Source organism: Ovis canadensis, chromosome 2, assembly GCF_042477335.2.
Source record: "Ovis canadensis isolate MfBH-ARS-UI-01 breed Bighorn chromosome 2, ARS-UI_OviCan_v2, whole genome shotgun sequence".
Lineage (NCBI taxonomy): Eukaryota > Metazoa > Chordata > Mammalia > Artiodactyla > Bovidae > Ovis > Ovis canadensis.
The window spans coordinates 195,287,452-195,315,358 of NC_091246.1; the positions used below are offsets into that span (position 1 = coordinate 195,287,452).

General features: G+C 38.3%; 1 protein-coding gene across 2 annotated transcripts in view; it reads left to right on the forward strand.

Annotated features, from left to right (window-relative positions):
- CNTNAP5 (contactin associated protein family member 5) overlaps positions 1-27,907 on the forward strand; it is a 1,084,456-nt gene that overhangs the window by 396,748 nt on the left and 659,801 nt on the right. The gene's annotated exons all lie outside the window — the stretch shown is intronic.

Consider the following 27,907-nt stretch of genomic DNA (forward strand, 5'->3'; position numbering starts at 1 on the left):
TAATTTCTTAAACAAGAATGATTCCTGAAACTTCAAGAGGATTCAAGAAGACATGATCCCAATGAAACAAGAACATGAATATGTAAAAAATCAGTAGGGATGAAGAGACATCAAGGTAAAATAAAATAGACATGGATTAAATAAGAAAAGATTGAAAGGAAATTTAAAATGGCCAGGTAGAATGCATTGTCTCCTTCCCTGGAGGCACTAAGGGAAGTAGTGAAAGTGTCAGTTGCTCAGTCATGTCTGACTCTGTGACCCCATAGACTCCACTCCAGTATTCTTGCCTAGGAAATCCCATGGGCAGAGGAGCCTGGTGGGCTATAATCCATGGAGTCACAAAGAGTCAGACACGACTGAAACAACTAAACGTGCATACATGCATGGACTGTAGACCGCCAGGGTCCTCTGTCCCTGGGATTTTCCAGGTGTGAATAGTGGAGTGGGTAACCATTCCATTCTTCAGGGGATCTTCCCAACCCAGAGATCAAACCTAGGTCTCCTGCATTGCAGGCAGATTCTTTATAGTCTGAGCCACTAGGGAAGCCTTGCAGAAATGTAAAAAAAAAAAAGTGAAGGGAAAAAATAAACCCAAAACTTGAAAAACTAGTCCAGAGCATATGAGATCTGAAGAATGACTTTAGTTCTTTACTTTACTTTAGTTCTTTACTTTACTTTAGTTCTTTAGTTTTTGACAACTCCTCAAAAGAGAATCGTAAAAGCTCATTGCTCAAGGAAAGCTGATGTATATTAGACTCACTGTAATGGGGAAGAATACATGTTGTCAGAATCTTAGTCATGTCTCAGGAGGGGAAAGGCAGAAAAGAATATTTTTAGGAGTTAAGAACCTTGGCTGCAGTTTTTCAAGAATGATCTTGCAAGATAGAGGAAATGGTTGGAGCTGGCCAGAGTTTGTACCCAAGACCTCTGAATCTGGTGGCACAGAGAATCAAGAACCCTGGAGCGAGTCTTGATGGATGAACTGTTAGTCTTCATCAAATAATTATTTTACATGGTGCACAGTTTTATCTCAAAACACAAGCATTTATTAGGCAAAGGGTCAGTCTCTTTTGCGTCTTCTCAGTATTGTGTGATATACATAAAATTAAGTTGGCTTTAGTTCTGAATAGGCAATCTGCTTTTATTTCTGACTAGATGTTATTTTCTTATTTTTAAAAATAAATTTTACCATATGTAGTTTTAATCATAAATTTTGCATAAGTGTAGCCCTGCCTTTTCATAACCACAATAAGACTGATCATCAGTTTAGGAAAATTCATTTCCATTGTGTCTCAGATATAACGCTAGTCCCACGCATGAATTCTTTCTTCTTTAAGAATAGTTTTTCTTAAATTAGGTTCTGTTCTCTACACTCCATATTTATAAAGCTTTTTCCTTATCACTTTTCTTTTCTGTATAATTTATGTTTTCTAAAAGAAGTGAGATATTTTTGAAAATTAAAATACACATTTAAGCATATGTGTACAAGAAAAGATCAGAGGACACAGGCTCAAAAGTATTTACAAAGTCTGTTTTTCTGGAAAATAGGTCAAGTAGGTGAAGTTTTAAAAATCTATTATTCTCATTTTCCACATATCTTTAAGGAATAGGTATAATTTTTGCCATAGGTGAAAATCTCATTTTGATTTTGCTGTTGTTTAGTCATATCTGACTCTCTGAGACCCTATGGACAAGACTCCTCTATCCATGGGGTTTCTCAGACAACCTGAGTGGGTTACCATTTCTTTCTCCAGTGGATCTTCCTGATCCAGAGATTAAATTCATATCTCCTACACTGGCAGGTGGATTCCTTACCACTGAGCCACCAGGGAAGTCCCATTCTAATTTTACAGAAAAATATAATAAAAGATACATGCAAGCTTCCAGGGTCTCATTTTCTGTTCTTTGTTTTTGTAGTATCCATGTCCCCTGTGGGAGATGGGCTGGTGGAACTGAACAGAGCTGGTCGATTTAATAACAAATAGCCCCAGGCAGCAAGCACCATCATCAACATTTCAATGAACCAACTTTTCCACATCAACCCTTTGCGCTGCCTGAGTCATGAGCCTTCTTTGATAGAAAACCTGGAAAAGTTGAATAACTTTCCTTTCAGTAGTTCATTGCACAGGTGAAGCCGGAGGTTCGCTCTCCATGATCCTCTTGGGAAATGAGTGCTTCCTCTTTCAGGACTGAATTCAGTGTTGCATCAGGCAAAATGCCTGCATCAGTTTGTCAGTTTTATGGACACAATCCATTTTGATATTTTCAGCTTAAGAGGTCTAAACATAAAATTGAAACATGGATATTTCTAATTTGTATTCACTAGACATGATAAAAAGTCATGGATATTGTAAAGGAAGGAGGGTATTCATTTTCCATGGTTGGAAAAGCTGACTCCATGAGCTCACTTAGCATTTGACAATCCAGCATCAGTAAATCTGCAACAGAAACGTTCCCGGATAGGGAGAGTCAAAGAAGACCTCACGGGCCTTGGCTCTTGGTAAAGACGCAAAGAAGAATCTAAGTTCTTAACTCCTGGCAAAAGCAAGTTTGTTAAAGAAAGAGCAGAAAGAACACCTCAAAGGAGAGGTGGGCCATGCCAAGAGAGGCACTGACACTGGAATGATGAGGCGCAGGGCTCTTCAAGGCAGGGCTTTTACATAGTTGAGCATGGACTGATAGTTTTGATTGACAGTTGTAAGTTGCATAGTAACAGGCTCTATTGTGCATGTCTTTCCTATAATTCAATCTGTTATAATCAGATGTATGTATGTATAGAATATTTATGAACCCTTAATAAGCTCCTAGCTGCCTAAGATCACTTGAAGACACAGCTCTGCATCAAGGTCACATGTACCAGAGTTGGAAAAGCTCCTGTGGTTAGTCTGTATCACTGTGCATCTAGCATGTATGCTCCAGAGTTGGCTAAGTCTCTGCTTATTTTGTAACGTATCTGTGAGCTTTCCTGGGCCACACTGGGGCATGTTTGGAGTGGGGTTTTGAGATAACCTTGAATCTTTTTCAGCCAGGCCATTCTCTTTGCTCATGCCTAACCTCCCACCTAACATAAACAGAGGTGACTCTATCTTTCCCTAATGAATTTTTTAAAAAAATATTTCTTTACTCATTTATTTGGCTGTCCCAGATCTTAGTTGCAGTATGCAAGATCGAGTTCCCTGGCCAGGGATCAAACCCAGGCCCTTTTCACTGGGAGCATGAAGCCATGGGACCAGCAGAGAAGTCCTGTTCTTCATGAGTTTATAATTCTGTGGGTGTTAACTGTGGGTGATATAAATGATTGTAGATAAAATATAAACAAAAGTTCCCCTCTCTAAGCCTTGGCAGTATGGATAAATATATTTTAACCAAATGATAGTGTCAAGATTATCATATGATTTGAAAATTATCTTTAGTAAAACCATTATGAAATATGATAAAATTATAATTCTTTGAAGATGTCAAAATTAAAGATAATCTCTTATTTTTATTAAAATATATGACCAGTGGACATATATATAAAATATATATATGTAAATATATATATATATTTTTTGATTGTTTGCAATGCTTCCTTTTAATTGTCTTGTTAGTATATATTAATCAGGACATGTGCATATATATATAATATATATATATTATATATAATATACAAAATATGTAACACTCAATATGTAGCACTTCCCTTTAGACATATGCTTTGACAGACATTGATCTATAGAAATCGAAACCTTAGTATTATTAATGAAAATCAGCTAAGTCCTACTGAAAGCAATATGTCTTAGCATAAATTCAACAAAAATCTGTGCTTATTTTTATAGCATTCACTACCATTCCAGAATTTAGGCTCTCATTCTGATTCTTTAGTCATTTGATTAAAGACTGAAAAACCATTTGATTCTTTAATCAATGTTATCTCAGTAAATTTGGGCACATCTTTTAGCTTCTCTACCATGGCTGACTGCAGTGCTTAAAGTTAGAAGGAAACTGTTGTCCACTAGTCATGATAGCACACTGACTGGATATCTCTGCCTTCACTTGGCTGTCAATTTGAATTGTTTTCAGCCTTCCAGATCCACCTTAGTTTTGACCTTATAAGGAGCCCATCCTACCCCTCCTCTGCCTAACTGTGTCTACACTCCACTGCTCAGCAGTGGACTTGATGCTAAGTAAGCACACACAACACTGCCAAGAAATGATTGGCCATATTTTATTTTTCTGTATCTATTCAATCATTCCTTAATAATTATTTACAACCACACCTACTGTATGGCAACCAGTCTCTTTGAGCAGCTCAAGACACAGCAGAAAATAATCAGAGAACCTGACTTATACAAAGATAGAGAAGACAGATACTGAAGCAGTAACACACAAATAAGTTTTATTCATTACAGCTTTGCGGTTATGAAGGTACTATAATTGTTTGCAACGCCTCCGTTTAATTTTCTTGTTGGTAGATATCAGTCAGGATATGTGCAGCTGTAATTCCACCATAAATCATATTATATGCCTTCATTCTTCTATGGTTCCCTGGATATTTCATCCTTTGGGATTTCCTCTTATATCGGTGGTAAACTCTTATCAGATTCAATGGTAGATGTTTTTTTTTTTTTTTTCTCTAACTGGATCTCATCTATTCTCACATTTCCAAATGTACATCTCAAAATGGACACAGATCCTAACCTCTAGATCCTAGATCCACCTGCCTTCTCATCTCCCTTGCACCAGCTGCACATGCCCCAAACAAAACAACTTTATCTCCAAATTTTCTCTATCCTCAGCTTTCAAAATCTTAACGAATGACAGCTCAGTCCTTCCAACAGCCTACAGACCTTAGATGCATCCTTGCGACTTTTCTTCTGTTCACAGGAGACATAATCTGATTTAAGCCTTGAAAAGATGACTTTGACTTCTATGTTGAGAAGAAAGCACAGAGAGATAGAGAGTTAAGGCAGAGACACTATCAGGGTAAAGGCGTTACTGGCTTAGAGCACAGAGTGGTGCTTGGGGTGGTGAAAATGGGATTTTGTATACACTTTTGAAGGTAGAGCTGATGAATTGTTATGAGATGTGAATAACCTTTTTTAAAAATTTATTTTATTGATGTGTAGGTGATTTACAATGTTGTGTTAGTATTTACTGTGCAGCAAATTGATTTAGTTATAGAAATAAACATTCTTTTTCATATTCTTTTTCATTATGGTTTATCACAGGATATTGAATATAGTTTCCTGTGCTACACGGTGGGCTTCCCTTATAGCTCAGTTGGTAAAGAGTCTGTCTGCAATGCAGGAAACCTGGGTTCGATTCCTGGGTCGGGAAGATACCCTGGAGAAGGACATGGCAACCCACTCCAGTATTCCTGCCTGTAGAAACCCATGGATGGAGGATCCTAGAAGGTTACAGTCTATTGGGTCACAAGAGTTCGACATGACTGAGCAACTAAGCACACAAACACACAAGTGCTATACAGTAGGACTTTGTTGTTTATCCATTTTATATATAATAGTTTGCATCTGCTAATCCCAAATCCCAATCTTTCCCTTTCTAATTAATGAAGTTCAAAGAACAAAACAACATTTAATTGTACAACCCAGGCGAGCCAGGATTTGATCCTTCATCAGTATGTCTCCTAAGATATATTCTTTAATTCCTTAATTATAGTCAATGACAAACGCATGTGACTCTTCTTAAAATTGATTAGATCCTACCGTGACCAATGAGAGGCCCTGAACAAAGCTGAGGAGCAGCCAGGATGAAGCAAAATATGAACTTGAAACCTCTATGCTTGCAGAGAACCAAGGATTTCTGGTAATATCACTGGACAAGCAGTTGTACATGCTGTTCATCTCATCTCCTTGTAGCAATAACGGAATGGGATGTTTCTGGTGTTTCAGTCTCTGAAACTACCAAAATGCTGGCAGAGGAGAGCAGTGTCATATGTATTAGGATATTTTCTAAACCAGGTGCAAGTATACCATAGAGAACTAGCTCAGGCATTTTCTGAGATTACAGAAAACATGGTGAGTTGTTTAAAGCCAGTGACCATATGCTCATTAAGTTTCCTCTTTACTAAACAAAACTTTTCTAATTGTGAGGTACTGAAGCCTCTACTTGCTTTTGTTAACCCCTTTACTCTTAGTACCTGGTCAGTCTCTGGCACATAACACATTCTTAATAAATACTTGATGTTGAATGATTCAATTAATATAATCAGCAAGTATATGCACATACCAGGGAAACAGTGCTCCAAATTAGACAGGTATGCTGGGTATTGTGATGTTGCCTGGGAAACAGACTCTGGGACAGAGATTAGTGCGTAGGAGGCTTCTATGGAGGTGATTTGGAATAACAATTGGAAGGAACAGAAGGCAGAATGGTGAGACAGAGGGAGAAGCCCCAGCTGTAATGCACTCAAAACCAAAGTCTCCAATCTCACAGGCAGCACTGGAGCTCAGAAAGCCCTTTGAAATAGAGGGGGTTGAACATTATTCCAGTCACTCATAGCCACAGACTTAGGTTGTGGCTTGAGGACTCAGACTCTAGGATGGAGACATGATCTTGGGCAAGGAGATTCTATTCTGTCAGGGACAATTCCCAGAAAGGGAGCCAGCCTGAGGCTATCAGGTGTCAACATCTGCATCAGGTGAGAGAACTAAGCTCAGTCTTGAAGCAGGATCTGGGCCAAGTAGACTGGCACCCATCAAAGGTGGATATTGTGACTAAGTCAATATCCTGTTTAGGTAGAGATCTGATACAGAGTCAGAGGAAAGAAAACAAGTGATTAGAAATTCAACATGGCTCTTCAGGATAATGATTAGTTTAAGTCAGGAACAGAGACACATACATTTGAACTGGTGAATACAGAGAGGGTGAAGGAGAAACCTTGATGTTGGAAACTGGAGGTCTGGTTTCCAATTCCAGCTGGTCCCCTGCAGTGTGATCCTATGCATTCTGCTAGCCACTCTGGCTTCAGTTTCTGATCTAAAAGCCGTATGCTAGCATACAATGATTTCTGAGGCCCTTGAGTTGTAAACGTTGCTCCATCTGAACCACAGTAAAGTTTTGGCTCTCTCACGTGACTGAAAATTATGAAATTCACCAAACTTTCTAAAGTGCTAACTTTTTTAATATGGCAATTTAATTGCAGGGAAAAATTAATTTTTGAATGTACTTGCTGCTCAGCTGTGAATCTGAGTAAACATTTCTTTTTGATCAAAGATGCAACACATTTGTATCATTTTTTTTTAGATTCCACATGTAAGTGATATCATATATTTGTCTTTACCTGACTTATTTCACTTAAAATGATAATCTGCAACACAATATTGTAAATCAACTGCAAGCCAATATAAAATTAAAAAAAATAATTTAAAAAAAAGATGTAGCACAAGCAGGATATGAAACTCAGGGAGTGTCCTGGCTCTACATGGCATGCATTTCAATGTGTATTTATCCTCCAGTTACTTGGCATACTAATTGATTTTTTTTCCATATGAAAATGCTGTAAATGCTGGCTAAATTCCTTGGTTAGCTCATGTTTTAGTCTTTGAAAGCTAATTGTTTATTGAAACAAGTAATTGCAACAATAAAATAGCACATTTGATTAGAGGATTGCTGAGAATTAATACAACAACAAAACAAAAACCAAAAATATAGCTTTAAAAACTGGCTTCTAAAAATTCACCATAGATATGCAAAATAAAAGCGTGCTGGAAAGCCATTTTACCTGTCTGATCAACAATCAGATCAAAATGATTTATATCACACTGTGTTGCTGAGGATATGAAGAAAGCCAGGTTCTCAGAGATGCTGGTCAGAGTGAAAATTGGTGCAACCTCTAAAGAAATCAATTTGGCAGTATCCATCAAAGTTACAAATGTGCATACTCTGACCCAGCAATTTCACTGCTAGAAATTTGTCTTGGAAATATACTTCACATTGGAAAACTAATGGAATAAATTAGTTTAGAATCTTTCCTGTAGTAACAAAAGGGTGGAAACAAAGCAAGGGTTCATCAGTAGAAGAGTGAGATACGATTGAATATACAGAGAAGTAAAAAGGAATGAAGAAACATCTTATGTACTGATATGGGTAGATACCCAAACACATAATTCATCAGAAAAAAAGCAAGACAGTGAATATATATATATTACATATAATATATATAATGAATATATTCACAAAATAGTGAATATAGAGTGTGTTTTTTGGTCATTAAGACATGGCTAACTCTTGTGACCCTACAGTCTGCAGCCCACCCAGCTCTTCTGTCCGCAGGATTTCTCAGGCAAAAATATTAGAATGGGTTATCATTTCCTTCCCCAAGGGATCCTCCCTCCCCAGGGATTGAACTTGTGTTTCCTGCATTGGCATGTGACTCTTTACCACTGAGACACCTGGGAAGCCAGTGTATCAAATACTATACTGTAATTTTTTTTAATGCATAAATAAAAATTTGTGTAAGTATAGGATATCTCTGGGGCTTCCCTGGTAGCTCAGTTGGTAAAGAACCTGCTTGCAATGTGGGAGATCTGGGTTCGATCTCTGGGTTGGGAAGATCCCCTGGAGGAGGGCATGGCAATCCACTGCAGTATTCTTGCCTGGAGAATCTCCATGGACAGAGGAGCCTGGTGGGCTACAGTCCATTGGGTCACAAAGAGTCAGATATAACTGAGCAACTAAGCACAGCACAGAGGATATCGCTAAAAAGATGCAGAAGAAATGGGCATTGTCATTCTGGGGAGAAAAGCTGAATGGCTAAGGATAAAGGATTTGGGAGGAGAATCTTAATTAAAAAGGCAATCAATGTTTAGTCATGTAAAGTTTTCATCTATTTAAGACAAACAAAATTGAAGAGCTTGATAGATGGTAATTTGAAGATAAGTTGGTTTAATTGGAAAAGGGAAATCGAGAGGAAAAAATGGGCAACTTGGTGCTACCTGCCTGGATGAGATCCAAGGTTTCCTCAGGTCTCAGGGTTTTCCCAAGAACTTGGAAGTGAAGAGAGATGAAGATTCCTGGAGAAAGGAAACAAGAGAGTTTATCCATCATTTAATTGTTTGAGAAGTGTGATGAACTCAATCTGAGTGTCTTGAAAGAGCTTAGGAATCAACATAGAAAAGAATCTTGCAGGCCACTTTGCATGTGTGCATGCTCAGCTCTCCAGGTTCACTGACATTTTCAGGCAAGAATACTAGAGTGGATTGCCATTTCCTACTCCAGGGGATCTTCCTAACCCAGGGATCGAACCCGCATCTCCTATGTCTCCTGCATTGGCAGGTGGATGCTTTATCATTGCACCACCTGGGAAGCCTGCAGCCTACTGAGCTTAAAAGAAAAAATAGTGTAGATAGGAATTAAGGAGATTCTAGATGTAATTGAAAGCAGTCAAGTATGTGGTTATTGTTACATCATTTAATCTCCTGGCCCTTAGCTCTTGTTCCAGATTGACTGCAACCAGGGAACTTTTAAAAAATATCTCTGGAACCTCGCATTAGAACAATTAAAAATGAATCTCTAGAGAAAGGATGCAGGCATTGATATTTTTACAAACTATCTTGAGTAATAAAAAGTTTTCCAGATTGGAACTAGGGTTAAAATTTTTTCTTAATATTATAACTTGTCAGATTGTGATTGGTAAGTATCAAATGACATATAAACAGGCTATGACACATTTTTACTCCATAGAGTATTCTAAGCATAAAAAGAAGGTTTTAAAGATCTTGCTGTAGTGTTCAGTACATAGGTGTTCAACAAGCGACATGTATACATATATTACATGTGTGTTTTAAAAATCTCCTTGGGACAAATGTGAGGATGTCATAATTACATGTACAGTGATTTTACTATGTGTATATTAGAACCCACTAAGGGCAATTCCCTTGAACTTACTAGAAAGAGCATCAAATTAAAATCAGAACCATGTGGGATCAGGTGCACTCGTTACCCGTATGTGGTCTTGGGCACTGGTCAGTTCAACTTTTGTTTTCTCTGGCACAAAGTGGCCTGAACAATACTTATCTTGCAAGGTTATTGGGGAAAATAGACAATAAGTTGCTTCTAGAAGAGTTGTAAATAATTGGTACTCACTGTGAGGAAATCAATGTATAATGAGTATGTATTAAAAAATAACTTAAAAGTTAAACATTCTGCAGGGGAGTATAGAAAAGCTTGAGGGAAAAAAAAAGAGGATTTAAATAATTAAAAAGTGAGAAAACACTTAAAGGAAAAGAAACTGCGAAATTCAAGCTTCCTTATGTGAATTCTTGCCTGGAGAATTCCATGGACGGAGAAGCCTAGTAGGTTACAGTCCACGGGGTCGCAAAGAGTCGGACACGACTGAGCGACTTCACCCTTCACCTATGTGAATAGCATGGCAAATTTAGATCTTCTGTGTTGAACTTTGTGATCTAGGGAAAATTAGACCAATATAACATTAAGGAAGGGATTCTCAGGTTATCTCAATGGTAAAGAGTCCAACCTGACATGCAGGAGACACAGGAGATTCAGGTTCAATCCCTGGGTCAAGAAGATCCTCTGGAGCTGGAAATGGTCACCCACTCCTGTATTCTCGCCTGAGAAATCCCATGGACAGAAGAGTCTGGTGGGCTACAGTCCATGGAGTCACAAAGAGTTAGACACGACTGCACACACATGCACGCAAAATGAAGAAAATGATGGCTTGAAATGGCTGAAAGAAAACTAAGTGGATTATGGTGAGTTGTTCTGAGAAATAGCCGTCATATAGCCTGGGGATTCCAGGTCCTGTCCTTTGGAGCTTGCTTTTAGGACTTCAAATACACTGACTACCTGCCTCTTCCCAGAGGGAGATCAAAAAGAACTGACAGAAGAAACTTGGATGATTCTTGAGACGGTAAAATCCTTGAGAAAAGACTGAACTCTTGTAGATCTGGAACATTTTAATCTTCTATTTCCTATCCCAAATGAAAGGAGAGACAATTAGGGAAATAAAGCTAGATATGAAGTGTAAATTGCTAGAGATGGGTTTGATATTGGACATCACAATTTGATTTCTCAGAATGGTTTAGATGCCCTTGGTTGGAGATGGAGTGTTCCTCGTGGGATATGGGAAGAATATATTTGTTCTGACATGTGAATTCTTATCAGAATTGTCTTAGTCTGCCAAAGTATAAAATGAGAGATAAAATGTCTAATTAAAATAGCAATTTATATACAATAGAGAAGCTTTTCCCAAAGCGTCCTCTTTGGAAACATTATTACCAAAAGGTCAAAGAAACAATCTGTAATATGAAACTTCCATGATCGAATAAGTTTAGAAAAAGGTGTGATAAATATGCCAAAAGGGACTTTTATTTTTAAATACAGGGGATCCCATAAACTTTCACTTGCTAATATGCATTATGAACACTTTCTGATAGATATGAATACACAGATTGCATAAGAGTGTACAGCTCATGCAGCTAAAAGACTCCGATAAATATCGTAGTAGTTGGTAAGAATAAAGTTGCTGCTGCTGCTGCGTCGCTTCAGTTGTGCCCGACTCTGTGCGACCCCATAGACAGCAGCCCACCAGGCTCCCCCGTCCCTGGGATTCTCCAGGCAAGAACACTGGAGTGGGTTGCCATTGCCTTCTCCAAGAATAAAGTTGGATTACAGTAAATGTGGAGTGATACAGGAAATCATATATCTGATGTTAATTTGCTATTTAAAAAGATGCTCAAACTATGGTAATAAAGGAATAGGTGTAGTGTGTGTATATACCATCTCCATTTTCAGGGCAGATCCAAAAGTACCAGGACACTGTTGCATAGGGGCGGATCATATGTCCTAAGTCTTCAAATCAGACTGCAAAGGAGGGTTTATACTTTATTGCTGGAGGGCTATAATTTTTCTTACTTAGGAGACGAAGGAAGCAAGTTGCCTCATACCTATCATTAGCAGCCAACTTCTGACAATGAAGTGACTCGACTTTAGGATGAAGCTGAACCCATGGATGGTACCAAGGACAGTTGTAAAAATTCAATTTTCCTGAAAATATTGTAGAACTACTAAGTCTATGTATTCAGTTCTCTTTTATTTAAACCAAATTGACTCAGGGATTGTATTATGACAGACAAAATTGCAGTAACTGGCAAACCACAAAAAATTAATAAGATGACAGGCATTAACTCAGAATGTAAGTGTTAACTATATCCAAAATAATCTGAGTTTAAAAAAAAAAAAAAAAAAGGAAAAGGAAATCGAATGGGCCTGTGAGGAAAATATGCTAGCATCTAGAATTCTTTAAATATAATGATTTAAGCACACTTGGGGAATTTTGCATAAATTCAAAAGGAAGAGACAACAGAAATTATATCCTTGAGGGAATATGCTACCATAAAAACTAGAGACAAAGATGTGTGTGTGTGTGTGCTAAGCCACTTCAGTCATGTCTGACTCTCTACAACACTGTGGACTGTAGCCCACAAGGCTCCTTTGTCCATGGATTCTCCAGGCAAGAATATTGGAGTGAGTTACCATGCAAGGATCTTGGAGGATCTTAGAGATCTTAAAGGATCTTCCTGGGTTGGGGGATCTTCCCGCTCCAGGGTTTGAACCTGAATCTCTTCTGCATCCCCTGCACTGCAGGCAGATTCTTTACCACTAAGCCACCTGGGAAGCCCAGAGACTAGGATATGGCAGCCCAAAGACAGATAACAGAAAAATCACATATGGAAGGTGCCACTCTGTTGAAGGAGCATCATGTTCTTGACATCAGCTTGATGTGTCAATGTTGAGAGGATCGTTAGATAAGGTTTTGATTTGCTTTGCAGGCAACCTTAAACTCTTGGAAGGTATAAGAAAGGATAAAAGGAACTACCACTTATCCACAAGTAGATGCTGCTTTTTAAATTAGAAACAATAACAGGCTCATGAAAGCACTGGACCTCATCCATATAAAGGATTCTAGCACATTCTTTCAATGATAACCCTGATAATCATTCCCAGAAAGAAAAATTATAATAGGAATACATCAAGAAAGTTGGGAGATATTCCAAAATGAATATGTGATTTTAAAATAGCTCATCAGTGACCATAACAATTGAATGGATGAGGATGAATTAAAATATTTGAAATGTTTGCATGAGGAATTCATAGATAAAATCAGATTTTAGCAAGGAACCTACAAGTTTTGTAAAGAAAGACATGTCTTTAAGTATAAATATAAAATTGTGGCACAGATTATAAAAATACTACATTAGAAGCTTACAGCCCCAGAATAATTCAGGCTTTCAGAAGGGTGCAAAGGAAAACAAAATAAACCAACACTCTCAATTATATTAAACATATTTTCAGTTACATTAGAAATAATGCGATTTTACTTCTAAGAATCTTTCATAAAGAAGTGATTATAAATGGATAAAGATATATTTGTATAAAGATATTCATTAGGTGTTACTTATAATGATACAATATTAGAAAAAATCAAAGATGTAATAATAGAGATTTAGTTAAATTCATTCTAATGAATTTATTATGTTATTACTAAAATTATAATTTAAATAACGTGAAACTACTCTTATGATACCATATTAGATAAAAATAACAGGATATAGTAATATATATTCAATATAGTCTCACTTTTGTATATATTTTTATATGTGTGTAGTGTATATGTATAGTTGTTGTTGTTCAGTCACTGAGTCCAATTCTTTGTGACCCAATGGACTGCAGCATGCCAGGCTTCTCTGTCTTCTGCTATCTACCGGAGTTTGCTCAAATTCATGTTCATTGAGATGGTAATGCTATCTAACCATCTCATCCTCTGCCAGGCCCTTCTCTCTTTGCCTTCAATCTTTCCCAGCATCAGAGTCTTTTCCAATGAATTGGCTCCTTGCATCAGATGGCCACAAAATTTAAGCTTCAGCTTTAGCAACAGTTCTTCCATATTTAGGGTTGATTTCCTGTAGGATTGACTGGCTTGATCTCCTTGCAGGCCAAGGGACTCTTCAGAGTGTTTTTCAACACCACAGTTCAAAAGCATCAATTCTTTGGCTTTCAACCTTTACTGTCCAAGTCTCACATCAGTACATGATTGCTGGAAAAATCATAGCTTTGACTGTACAGACCTCTGAAAGGTTGTTGTTGAATCACGACACCAGGATTCTTGGCCCCCGGAGAAGAAGAATTCAATCCGGGGCCAGAGACGAGGCCTGATTGCTCAGAGCTTTTGTGTAATAAAGTTTTATTAAAGTATAAAGGAGATAGAGAAAGCTTCTGACATAGGCATCAGAAGGGGGTAGAAAGAGTACCCGCTTGTTAGTGTTAGCAATGAAGTTATATACTCTCCAGTAAATCCAAAGAACGTCTGGAGGTTGTAAAGACCTCACCAGACCTACTCCCATAATTAACATTTTAAGATAACAGAATTAGCCAGAAGGTTTAATCCAGAGACTGTCCTCAGGCATAATACATTGTTGTTATATAATCCTAAGGGATGTAGAAAAGGAAAAAAGTTTGTCCTTTTTTCCTCCTTGAGAATTCCAGACCCCTCTCTCCTTGGGGACCCCTAGACTTCTTATCAACCTGCCTAGGAAATGACTCTCACCTCTGTCAGCAAAAACCAGATGTCTCTGCTTTCCAATAGCCTGTCTAGGGTTGTCATGGCTTTCCTTCCAAGGAGCAAGTGTCTTAATTTCATGGCTTCAGTCACCGTCTGCTGTGATTTTGAAGCCCAAGAAAAGGTAATCTGTCATTTTCCCCTCTTCTACTTGCCGTGAAGTGTGGGACCAGATGCAATGATCTTAGTTTTTTGAATGTTGAGTTTCAAGCCAGCTTTTTCACTCTTTCACCCTCATCAAGAGCCTCTTTTGTTCTTCACTTTCTGCCATAAGGATGGTATCATCTGCATATCTGAGTTTGTTGATATTTCTTTAGCAATCTTGATTCCAGAATGTGATTCATCAAGCCTGGCATTTTGTATGATGTACTCTGCATAGCAATTTAAATAAGCAGGTGACATTATATAGTCTTGTCCTAATCCTTTTCCAATTTTGAACCAGTCAGTTTTTTCATGTCCAATTCTAATTGTTGTTTCTTGACCATAATGCAGGTTTCTCAGGAGACAGGTAAGGTAATCTGATATTCCCATCTCTCTAAGAATTTTCCAGTTTGTTGTGATCCATATAGTCAAAGGCTTTAGAATAGTCAATGAAACAGAACTTTTTTTTTTTTTTTTTTGGAAATCCCTTGCTTTCTCCATGATCCAACAAATGTTGACAATTTGATCTCTGGTTCCTCTGCCTCTTCGAACCCATTTTGTACACCTGGAAGTTCTCAGTTCATGTACTGCTGAAGCCTAGCTTCAAAGATTTTGAACATAGCTTTGCTAACATGTATAATGAGCACAATTGTATGGTAGTCTGAACATTCTTTAGCATTGCCCTTCTTTGGGATTGGAATGAAAACTGACCATTTCCACTTCAGGGTCCACTGTTGAGTTTTCCAAATTTCCTGACAATTTCAATGCAGCTCTATACAGAATCATCTTTAGAACTTGAAAGAGGTCAGCTAGAATTATGTTGCCTCCACTAGCTTTGTTCACAGTAATATCTCCTAAGACCCACTTGACTTCACACTCAAGGATGTGTGGCTCTAGACGAGTGACCATGCCTTCATGGTTATCTGGGTCATTAGGAGCTTTTTTTAATAGTTTTTCTGTGTATTTCTGCCACTTCTTGCTATCCTCTCTGCTTCTCCCAGGTCCTTACCTTTTCTGTCCTTTATCACTTTTATCCTTGCATGATAAAGTCCCTTGATATTTTGATTTTCTTGAGGAGACCTCTAGTCTTTCTTATTCTACTGTTTTCCTCTATTTCTCTATATTGTTCATCTAAGAAGTCCTTCTTATCTCTCCTTGCTTTTATCTGAAACTCTGTATTAAGTTAACTATATCTTTCCTTTTCTCCTTTGCTGTTTACTTCTCTTCTTTTCTCAGCTATTACTAAAGCCTCCTCAGCCAACCACCTTAGCTTCTTGATTTCTTTTTCTTTGGGATTGTTTTGGTCAATGTATCCCATACAATGTTACAAACCTCCTTCCATAGTACATCAGGTATTCTGTCTGTCAGATCTAATCCCTTGAATCTATTTTGTCACCTTCACTGTATAGTCATAAGGGATTTGATTTAGATCACACCTGACTTACATAATGGATTTCTCTACTTTCTTTAATTTAAGCCTGAATTTTTCAATAAAGAGCTCATGATTTGAGCCATAGTCAGCTCCAGATCTTATTCTTGTTGACTGTATAGAGTTTCTCCATCTTTGGCTGCAAAGAATTCAATCACTCTGATTTTGATATTGACCATCTGGTGAGGTCCATGTGTAGAGTTGCCTTTCAGTTTTTTGGAAAATGGTGTTTGCTATGACCAGTGTGTTATTCTGGATAGTTCTTGACTTCTTATTTTTGCATTTCCATCTCCTATGATGAAAAGGTTATTTTTATTATTATTATTTTTTTTTGCCTTAGTTCTAGAAGGTGGTGTTTGTCTGCATAGAACTGTTCAACTTCAACCTCTTCAGTAGTTCATGCGTGGACTTGGATTGCTCTCATGTTGAATGATTTGCCTTGGAAATGACCCAAAATGACTCTGACATTTTTAAAATTGCACCAAAATACTGCATTTCAGAGTCTTTTGTTGGCTATAAAGGCTCCTCCATTTCTCTTAAGGGATTCTTGCCCACAGTAGTAGAAATAATGGTTGTCTGAATTAAATCCTCCCATTCCCATTCATTTTAGTTCATTGATTTCTAAGATGTTGATGTTCAATCTTGCCATCTTCTGCTTGACCAATCCAGTTTACCTTGATTCATGGACCTAACATTGAAGCTTCCAATGCAATATTTTTCTTTACAAGATGAGACTTTACTTTCACTACCTGGCACATCCACACCTAAACATCATTCCTGCTTTACCCTGCTGCTTCATTCCTACTGGAGCTATTAGTATTAGTAATTGACCTCCACACTTCCCCACTAGCATATTGGACACCTTCTGACCTAGGGAGCTCTTCTTCCAACATCATATCTATTTGCCTTTTCAGTCAACTTAGGTATACTATATATCTCTGATTATGACATTTTGAGATTTTTTTTTTTTATTCTACAGTGATCTTATATTACTAAGACTTGGGATTTTAAGTGAAGATAAATTCTTAAACCTTAACTATAAAGTGAGATTAAAATTACATATTTTAGGGAAAATAAGAGTATATTAAAAGGAATATGTTTTGATAACAAAATGAAAACTGTGCAAGTTTTGTAGCTTTTATCAAATATTAATTTAATTTTCTTCAATTGGAAAGAACTGAATCAACATGGACAGTAGGGAATTGAACTCCAACTAATAGATACAAAAGAGATTCTAGTTGTTCTAAATGAGTTTACATCTCCTGGGTCTTGTTCTCTAGACATGTTATAACTCTAGGCATTGAGTGTACTTAACAGAAGTCAATACAATTCCTTTCAGAAATTATGGAGAACGGATGTTCAGGAATACTGAAACAGTGAAAGTGAAATCACTCAGTCGTGTCTGACCCTTTTTGACCCCATTGACTGTAGCCTGCCAGGCTCCTCTGTCCATAGGATTCTCCATGCAAGAATATTGGAGGGAGTTGCCATTTCCTTCTCCAGAGGATCTTCTCAACCCAGAGATCAAATCCAGGTCTCCCTCATTGTAGGCAGATTCTTTACCATCTGAGCCACCAGAAAATATCCTCCAAGGGCCCAGCTAAACATGAGGGACACAGTAGAGAAGAAGATACAGACAGGCGCCAGGGGTCTCCCACATTGCAGGCAAACTCTTTGCCATCTGAGCCACCAGAGAAGTCATGGAATACTGAGAATGGTCCCAAATAGTCCTAATTTCCGGGAAAGTAAAGATAAAAGTAGAAATAAAAGAGTCCGTGAAATACATGCTTCAGTTCAGTTCAGTTCAGTCGCTCAGTCGTGTCCAACTCTTTGCGACCCCATGAATCGCAGCACACCAGGCCTCCTTGTCCATCACCAACTCCCGGAGTTCACTCAGACTCACGTTCATCGAGTCAGTGATGCCATCCAGCCATCTCATCCTCTGTTGTCCCCTTCTTCTCCTGCCCCCAATCCCTTCCAGCATCAAAGTCTTTTCCAATGAGTCAACTTTTCACATGAGGTGGCCAAAGTACTGGAGTTTCAGCTTTAGCATCATTCCTTCCAAAGAAATCCCAGGGTTGATCTCCTTCAGAACGGACTGGTTGGATCTCCTTGCAGTCCAAGGGACTCTCAAGAGTCTTCTCCAATACCACAGTTCAAAAGCATCAATTCTTCGGTGCTCAGCCTTCTTCACAGTCCAACTCTCACATCCATACATGCTTAGTGAATGAAATATTCATCCCAGGCAAAATTATAGAATGACTTAAATAATAAATAATATGTGAGTGCCTAGAAAGCAAGAGGTCATCACAAATAAGTCAAACCTACTCCAGTAGGAATGAGCACACCTAGTAACAAGATCCTGGTTTCCGAAGACCATTCTCTAATAAAAAGAGCCAGGGATTCTTGGAGAAATGCTATATATCAGAGCTGAGGAGAGAGAATAAAAGATGAACCTGGAGCATCCTGTGATTCAAAATAAGTAAAGAACTGAAAAAAATGGAGCATGTCTTAGAAACACAGGAGTCCAGCTAAAAGAACTTCCAAAGCTGGACCAGTTTGAGAAGCAAAATAAATCATGGGCATATTAAATTATAACCCACAGAGTAAACTAAGCATCTAGGAGTCCAACATGATACAAATTATTGAACACATAAATGAAGAGTGAGAGAAGAGGCAACTCTTCCTTACAGAGGAATGCTAATTAACAAAATAGAATGAGTAGGCAAAATAAAAAAGCAGCATGAGAGCACCACAGAAACAAGCAGGCAAGAATCGCCTACGGATTCTAACATGAGTGGTTAAAAGTTGGAGGAGAGGCATGATACCTGCAAAGTCTCAAAATATCTCACCAAAGATATTTGTGAATTGTAAAGGGAACAGTAACACATGCAAGATAAAGAAACCTGCAGATTTCATCATCACTGAGTGATGAAGTTTATCATCACCAGTGATAAAGCAGATCAGCATCACCATACCTTAGTATGATGCCTTGACAAGACTACAAGGTGGCATTCTTGCCAATAATGCATAACCTTAATATCATTTGAAAACATCAGTCAGGCTCTGGGGGGCATTCTACAAAATACTTGACCAGGAAGAGCACCAGGTCAACACCAGAGCACCAGGAAGTGCTCTTTAAGTCAAAGAGTCATGAAAGGCAATAGGATACAGAGGGATTATCCCAGATGGAAAGAGACTAAGGAGCTATGACACCTAGCTGTTATGTGGGATACTGCATTGGATCCTGGAACAGAACAGGAACAGTCATGGAGGAACTGGTGAAATGTAAGTTAAGAATATAATAGAGGTAATAGCATGACCTTAATAGAATTAACTGGTTTTGGTAATCTCACTGTTCTCCCCAAGCTGTTTATATTAGGGGACTCTGAGCGGTATACAGATACTCTTTGTATTGCTTCTGAAATTTTTTGTAAATCTAAAATTATTTTAAAATAAAAAAGTCTAAAAAATATCAATCCAGGTTAACAGTCTTACATAATTATGTAGATCAAATGAAAAAATGTGCTAATTAGTAACACTGATGAATTCATAAAATAAATGTTTTACAAGATAGAAAATACTAAAGGAGAAAGGTCAGAGTAAATAGGTCCCCACTTTAATTAACTGGAAGAGTTAAGTTTAAAAGAAAACTAATTTTAAGAGGAATAAGGGGGAAAATTCTGTTTCAAAACAACCATACATGCCAGTATGAAAAGGAGAGACGCTATCTATCACGAATTCAGGTGAATTATGTGAGTGACAGCTGCCATTCATGTAACAAAATTGAGCTCTCTTTATTGAAAATCTATAATAAAGCATATAAAATTTTCTTTTTAATATTCCTTCCAAAGGCAGAATTAGGAACAATAATTAAAGTTACAGGGAAGTAAATGCTGACTCAGAATAAGAAAAAAAAAAATGCTTGCAGTGATTATTTACACAGCATTGTGCCCCAGGTAAAAGGAAGTGTTAAGGAACAGAGGGATGATAACTTTGGAGCTGATAGCAAAGATTCTCCCTGCTAGGTAAGAGTTTTGAAAGATCCTTAAGAGTTGATCTAACCTGACACGCCAGCATGCTGTGATGCTCTGACATCAGAGTATGCACTTTGTGCCTCTGTGTATGTGTGTGTGTGTGTATGTGTAACACCAAGTTGAATGTGCAAGTGATGTTGTTATTCTAAAGTTCGGTCTTTGGAGAATGGCAGCAGTTTGTGGTTGCATAAATGCCTTTTGTGCTCATGTCATCCCTTGTTAATATCCAATTTCTCCAGTTTTTAGAAGAGATTTACTTTGATGTGAGCTTCCACAAAGGGTCCAGATGGCCTAACCTTTTTCTCTCTTAAGCTTAAGAAAGCTTTTAATTTTAATTAGATCCCATTTGTTTATTTTTGCTTTTATTTCCAGCATTCTGGGAGGTGGATCATAGAGGATCCTGCTGTGATTTATGTCTGAGAGTGTTTTGCCTATGTTCTCCTCTAGGAGTTTTATAGTTTCTGATCTTACATTTAGATCTTTAATCCATTTTGAGTTTATTTTTGTGTGCGGTGTTAGGAAGTGATCTAGTTTCATTCTTTTACAAGTGGTTGACCAGTTTTCCCAGCACCACTTGTTAAAGAGATTGTCTTTACTCCATTGTATATTCTTGCCTCCTTTGTCAAAGATAAGGTGTCCATATGTGTGTGGATAAATGGGATCTAATTAAAATTAAAAGCTTCTGCACAACAAAGGAAAATATAAGCAAGGTGAAAAGACAGCCATCTGAATGGGAGAAAATAATAGCAAATGAAGCAACTGACAAACAACTAATCTCAAAAATATACAAGCAACTTCTGCAGCTCAACTCCAGAAAAATAAACGACCCAATCAAAAAATGGGCCAAAGAACTAAATAGACATTTCTCCAAAGAAGACATACGGATGGCTAACAAACACATGAAAAGATGCTCAACATCACTCATTATTAGAGAAATGCAAATCAAAACCACAATGAGGTACCACTTCACACCAGTCAGAATGGCTGCGATCCAAAAATCTGCAAGCAATAAATGCTGGAGAGGGTGTGGAGAAAAGGGAACCCTCCTACACTGTTGGTGGGAATGCAAACTAGTACAGCCACTATGGAGAACAGTGTGGAGATTCCTTAAAAAATTGCAAATAGAACTACCTTATGACCCAGCAATCCCACTTCTGGGCATACACACCGAGGAAACCAGAATTGAAAGAGACACATGTACCCCAATGTTCATTGCAGCACTGTTTATAATAGCCAGGACATGGAAACAACCTAGATGTCCATCAGCAGATGAATGGATAAGAAAGCTGTGGTACATATACACAATGGAGTATTACTCAGCCGTTAAAAAGAATTCATTTGAATCAGTTCTGATGAGATGGATGAAACTGGAGCCAATTATACAGAGTGAAGTAAGCCAGAAAGAAAAACACCAATACAGTATACTAACACATATATATGGAATTTAGGAAGATGGCAATGACGACCCTGTATGCAAGACAGGGAAAGAGACACAGATGTGTATAACGGACTTTTGGACTCAGAGGGAGAGGGAGAGGGTGGGATGATTTGGGAGAATGACATTCTAACATGTATACTATCATGTGAATTGAATCGCCAGTCTATGTCTGACGCAGGATGCAGCATGCTTGGGGCTGGTGCATGGGGATGACCCAGAAAGATGTTCTGGGGAGGGAGGTGGGAGGGAGGTTCATGTTTGGGAATGCATGTAAGAATTAAAGATTTTAAAATTTAAAAAATAAAAAACTAAAAATTAAAAAAAAAAAAAAGCTTAAGAAAGTAATGAGAAATGAATGAGACTTCTTCGATAAATCAGGCTTCAGACCTCCAGAGAAGTGCTGGGCAAGGCACTATTGACACATTTTCTTCAACTCATTTCCTGTATTTAAATGGAAATGCTGATACCTGTAAACAGGTTTCTCCTGAGGTTTGGGGGATGTGAAGTTGTGTTGTGTATTTGAATCAAAGATTTTGATTTTATACCATTCAAGTAAGAAAAGCAAGAGATTAAGTCCCTGGGGAGAAAGAAGCTGGGAAAATCTTTGGTAATTATCTTAAAGCTTCAGCCTTGGAGGCAGATACTACCAGCTTTCTACGATAATATGTGAGGCAAAGCTCAAGCTCCCCAGTAGTCCACTGGTGAAGAGATGGTTATTTACACTGTGAACCCCCTTTTTCACTAAAAATAACTATTTGCTCTAGTAGAAGGATTTATTCTTCAAAAATTTCTCTTTCCACGGATTTAAAGGTGTGTATACGAGTCACTCTTGCCTTGAGAAAAAGAATGAGGGCTATCAGTTCAGTTCAGTCGTTCAATCGTGTCCAATTATTTGCGGCCCCATGAATTGCAGCACTTCAGGCCTCCCTGTCCATCAACTCCCGGAGTTCACTCAAACTCATGTCCATCCTGTCGGTGATGCCATCCAGCCATCTCATCCTCTGTCATCCCCTTCTCCTCTTGCCCTCAATCCCTCCTAGTATCAAAGTCTTTCCCAATGAGTCAACTCTTTGCATGAGGTGGCCAAAGTATTGGAGTTTCAGCTTTAGCATCATTCCTTCCAAAGAACAACCAGGACTAATTTCCTTTAGAATGGACTGGTTGGATCTCCTTGCAGTCCAAGAACTCTCAAGAGTCTTCTCCGACATGACAGTTCAAAAGCATCAATTCTTCAGTGCTCAGCTTTCTTTACAGTCCAACTCTCACATCCATACATGACCACTGGAAAAACCGTAGCCTTGACTAAACAGACCTTTGTTGGCAAAATAATGTCTCTGCTTTTGAACATGCTATCTAGGTTGGTCATAACTTTCCTTCCAAGGAGTAAGCGTCTTCTAATTTCATGGCTCCAATCACCATCTGCAGTGATTTTGGAGCCCCCAAAAATGAAGTCTGTAATGAGGGATATAGTAGATGTAAAAACTAAGAGATTTTTGAAGATGATCATGTTAGGAGCCACCAATGATTTCTGCCACCAAAATGTGAATAATGCCTCTGACAAATAATAATACAAGTCACTGGGGGGAAAAGTGGAAAATTCTGTGGTTAAAGAGAATGTAGCACCTCCTTTTAAATTTTTTTTTTAATTTCAGGAAATAAATGTGTGCATGAAATTGACAGGGAAACTCATCCTTAACTGCTGTGCAAATCTTAAGAACTGTCTTAATTCAAGTGAAGCTCTTGGCTGAGTCAGTTGTCAACCAGCCTTTGGTTCCATGCTCTTTGCCTTTGAGATTCTATTAATAGAAGCCCATATTAATTCCTGAGAATGTAGGTTCAGGATTTCCACTCCTTTTGTACTCATTTTAGCACCATCACAAGCCATATGCTCACAAGATTTTGTAGATGGGGACTGATGTTTATCTAGAATATTTATTAGCACCTCTGAGAAAACTGCACTGGTCTAGGTATATACATCCATCGAAAAACCATTTACTTTTTTAAACTGAGGAATTTATGAGGACAAGGAAAGAGTAGGAAATGCTGAATTCACTCTATGGAAAAAACCATATATAATATATTTACACACACAAAATATATACATATGTGTATGTGTATATATATATAATGTGTGTAGATATAATGGAAGTGGCTATTTTTAGAATTAATTTTTGCTTTTTTAACCAGCTATTTCTGTATATATACAAGCATAATCATATATGTCAAAGAATGCATATTTTAAAAATATTCCTATCATGTACATTTGCCTGACTTTTTCAGTAGCTACTTAAAATTACATTATGTGATCTCACCACTATTTTATATATTTTTGAAAACTAAGGTTGATGTTCATTATCTTTTCTTGTTTCAAAAATAGTACACTCCTTGCAGATTTATCTTGTACACTTGTGTGAGAATAGCTGCAGGGTTTGTTTGTTTGTTTGTTTGTTTCCCCTGGGAACAGAACTGTTAAGGCACAGGGTGTATGCATTTATACATCTATTACTGTTGGACATTGTTTAGTGCTGAGGTATCACTGACCTCAGTTATTATTGACATTTGTGGATGTTTGTTAGTCCTTGTTTACATCTCAACAGAGGGAAGCAATGTTCCTTCGCAGAATGCCAGGAAAAACACTCACTCTGCATAGGGATTATCTTGTGAAGGAGAATTGCTTCCTACAATGCGTTGTGGAAAAATTCTGCTGCTAATTTGTGAGCTCTGTGGTACAGTGACTTCCCTGAGAAGTCTACACTGGTGACAGAGTCCTGCATCCAACCCTAGGATTCTGTTCCTACAGGTAATAAATGCAGCTTCCTAAGTAGAGTGGATCCTGAAAAGGATCCTGGGTTGGGCAAAATTGAAGGTGACAGAATGTATCAACGGAAGGACATAATGATACTTGGAGACCAGATGGTCAGGGTGTTACACTGTGAAGACATTGTTCCTCATATTTGCTTGCAGAAATTTTTCCTTGAGATTATGCATAAATTAAGACCTGGGTTAACGTCTTTGTATTGTTCTTGTTTTTACTGTTTTTCTAAAATTGGTTTCCTGTCATTCTAAATACAGTTCATTTGCTTTGTATATTCAGAACCCTTATTGTGTTTATGAATTTATTATTGGAATTAGTGCAGATTTTCTATCTATCTTAATATTTAAATATATTATTCCAGATACTGCTAACTATAGTTTATGGACAGTAGTCACAGAGCAAGAACTGTGTTTGGTACACCATCTCATTTAGTCTTAAAAATAATCTTGTAGGATGAATGTAGGGCGAGTGCAGAGAAAAAGAGAGTGAACTGGGCAGTCAGGCAAGAAAGGGAAATTTATTAGAGGGAAAAGAGATGGTGACTGGCCCTTAAGGAGAACCAGCGTTCTCCCTTTCTGATGGAGTCCTTCTTATACCCCACCAATGAAAAATTCTCTGAAAGGATGGTCATGATGCCAGAGGTCTGGCATCTGGTGGTCTCACAGCTTTGAAAAGATAGGCACCAGTGAGATAACAGGATGCCATTTGGGCAATTTGGTCAGTCAGTCTGAAGGATCTCTGTCATTTATTCTTTGTTTGCAAGGTCAACATAACGAGCCATCTTATCAATGAGACCCCATGTGGGCCCTATCAATAAGAAAACTGAGGATCTAAGAAATAAGGAAAACTTCCAGCCAGTATATGGCGAAGTTCCAAAGACAGATTTTTGTTCTTGTAGTGCTCACACTTTTTCACTACTTTAACCAATTTGTATTGAATTTGTCTTTCCTGGTGGCTCAGATGATAAAGAATCTGCCTGCAATGAAGAAGACCTCAGTTTGATCCCTGGGTTGGGAAGATCCCCTGGAGAAGGGAACGACTACCCACTCCAGTATTCTGGCCTGGAGAATTCCATGGACAGAGGGGCCTGGCAAGTTACAGTCCATGGGGTCATAAAGAGTCCGATATGACCTTTTTCCACTTCACATCACTTTGTGTCTATTGAGGAGCATAATATCCCCATGCTATGGCAGAGAGGGAGACAGACAATTGCTATACTTCTCTGAAAACATAACTCTCCTATATGTTAGTTCATTTCTGTCTTCATCAAATAAGCATATTCCTTATAGAATTAGAAATATATGTGTTATATTTTAACACATAATTACATATTTTGTACTGTTCACTGCTTCCCTTGCATTGGCTTTATACCATCTCTTTGCAAATTTTTGATAAAGTTTATACCAGATAATTTTTTCTCTCTCTTTTGAATGAGCTGACAGCCAGCCAGTAACACAAATACTCTTTGGGAATTGACTGAGTGCAAGGTTCTGTTATAGACTCTGGGGATACAGCCACAGTCAAAACAGAATCCAGATCTTTGCAAAATTCATATTCTTATGAAAATAAAAGAGAAAACAAATACACCAGAAGGAAAAAAAAAGATTTTTGATAATGATGCACATCAGATAGAAAAGTAAAATACTGATTAATGTGATAGAAAATGATTTAGGAAATGGAACTAGTGATGTCTCATTAGGGAAGGAAGGGCTGGAATCTCTAAGAAGGTGGCATTTGAGCTGATACTTTGATAAAAACCAGGCAGTCAATGGGGAGAAAGTTGGAACTGGGGTAAGTGAGTTATAACTAGAAGGAATAGAAATGTAAGGGTGAAGATTAGGATGTAGATACAGCTGAGTGTGTTTAGGGATGGATGCCAGTCTGACTTTGCTGGGTGGCTGGAGACAAGTGCACGTGGCAAAGAGAATGGCAGAGAGGAAAATAAACTCAAGTCACATTGGGGTCTTTGTTCTCAAATAGGGAGAGTCTAGGAGGACCCTTCCTCATGAAGAGGACACTTCCTAATGGCTTCAGTTCTTGATAAGTATACAAAGAAGAACCTGAGGTCTTACCCATGGCAAAAACGAGTTTATAGAAGAAAGACTAGAAAGAACACATCAAAGGAGAGGAGGGCCAAGCCAAGAGAAGCGCTGGGGCTGGAATGATGAGGTACAGGGATTTTCAAGACAGGACTTTTACATATTCATCTAGGTGGACCTGGACTGAGAATTTTGATCAATAGTTTCTAGTTACAAAACAACAGGCTCTATTGCACATACCTTTCCCGTAATTCAGTCTGTTATAATTAGATGTATGTATGTATAGAATATTTATGAACTGTTAATGGGCTCCCAGCTGCCTAAGGGCACTTGAGGACATAGCTGTGCATCAAGGACACATGAGCTAGAGCTGGGGAGGTACCTGTGGTTAGTCTACATCACTGTGCACCTAGGGTGCATGCTCTGTAGTTGGAAACGTCTCTGTGGTTATTTTGAGGCATATCTGTGAGCTCTCCTAGGCCACACTGGGACATGTTTGGGGTGCTGTTTAGAGATCAGCTTGAATCATTTTCAGCTATGCCACCCCTTTTTCTCATGCCTAACTTCCTACCTAACATTTTCAACTTAGTAAAACCTGCGGTCAGTTCAGTTGCTCAGCCATGTCTGACTCTTTGCAACCCCATGGACTGCAGCACGCCAGGCATCCCTGTCCATCACCAACTCCCAGAGTTTACTCAAACTCATGTCCATTGAGTCAGTGATGCCACCCAATCACTTCTTCCTTTGTCGTCCCCATCTCCTCAAACTTTCAATCTTAACAGCATCAGAGTCTTTTCACATTAGTCAATTCTTCACATCAGGTGGTCAGAGTATTAGAGTTTCAGCTTCAGCATCAGTTCAGTTCAGTACAGTTCAGTCGATCAATTGCGTCCAAATCTTTGAGACCCTATGAACCACAGCATGCCAGGCCTCCTTGTCCATCACCAGCTCCCAGAGTCCACCCAAACCCATGTCCATTGAGTTGGTGATGCCATCCAACTATCACATCCTCTGTTGTCCCCTTTTCCTCCTGCCCTCAATCTTTCCCAGAATCAGGGTCTTTTCCAATAAGTCAGCTCTTCAAAACAGGTGGCCAAAGTATTGGAATTTCAGCTTCAACATCAGTCCTTCCAATGAACACGCAGGACTGATCTCCTTTAGGACGGACTGGTTGGATCTCCTTGCCGTCCAAAGGACTCTCAGGAGTCTTCTCCAACACCACAGTTCAAAAGCATCAATTCTTCAGTGCTCAGCTTTCTTTATAGATAGACCAACTCTGACTTGCATACATGACCACTGGAAAAACCATAGCCTTGACTAGATGGACCATTCCAGTGGAAGTGAGAAATAGATTTAAGGGACCAGATCTGACAGACAGAGAGCTTGATGAACTATGGATGGAGGTACATGACACTGTATAGGAGATA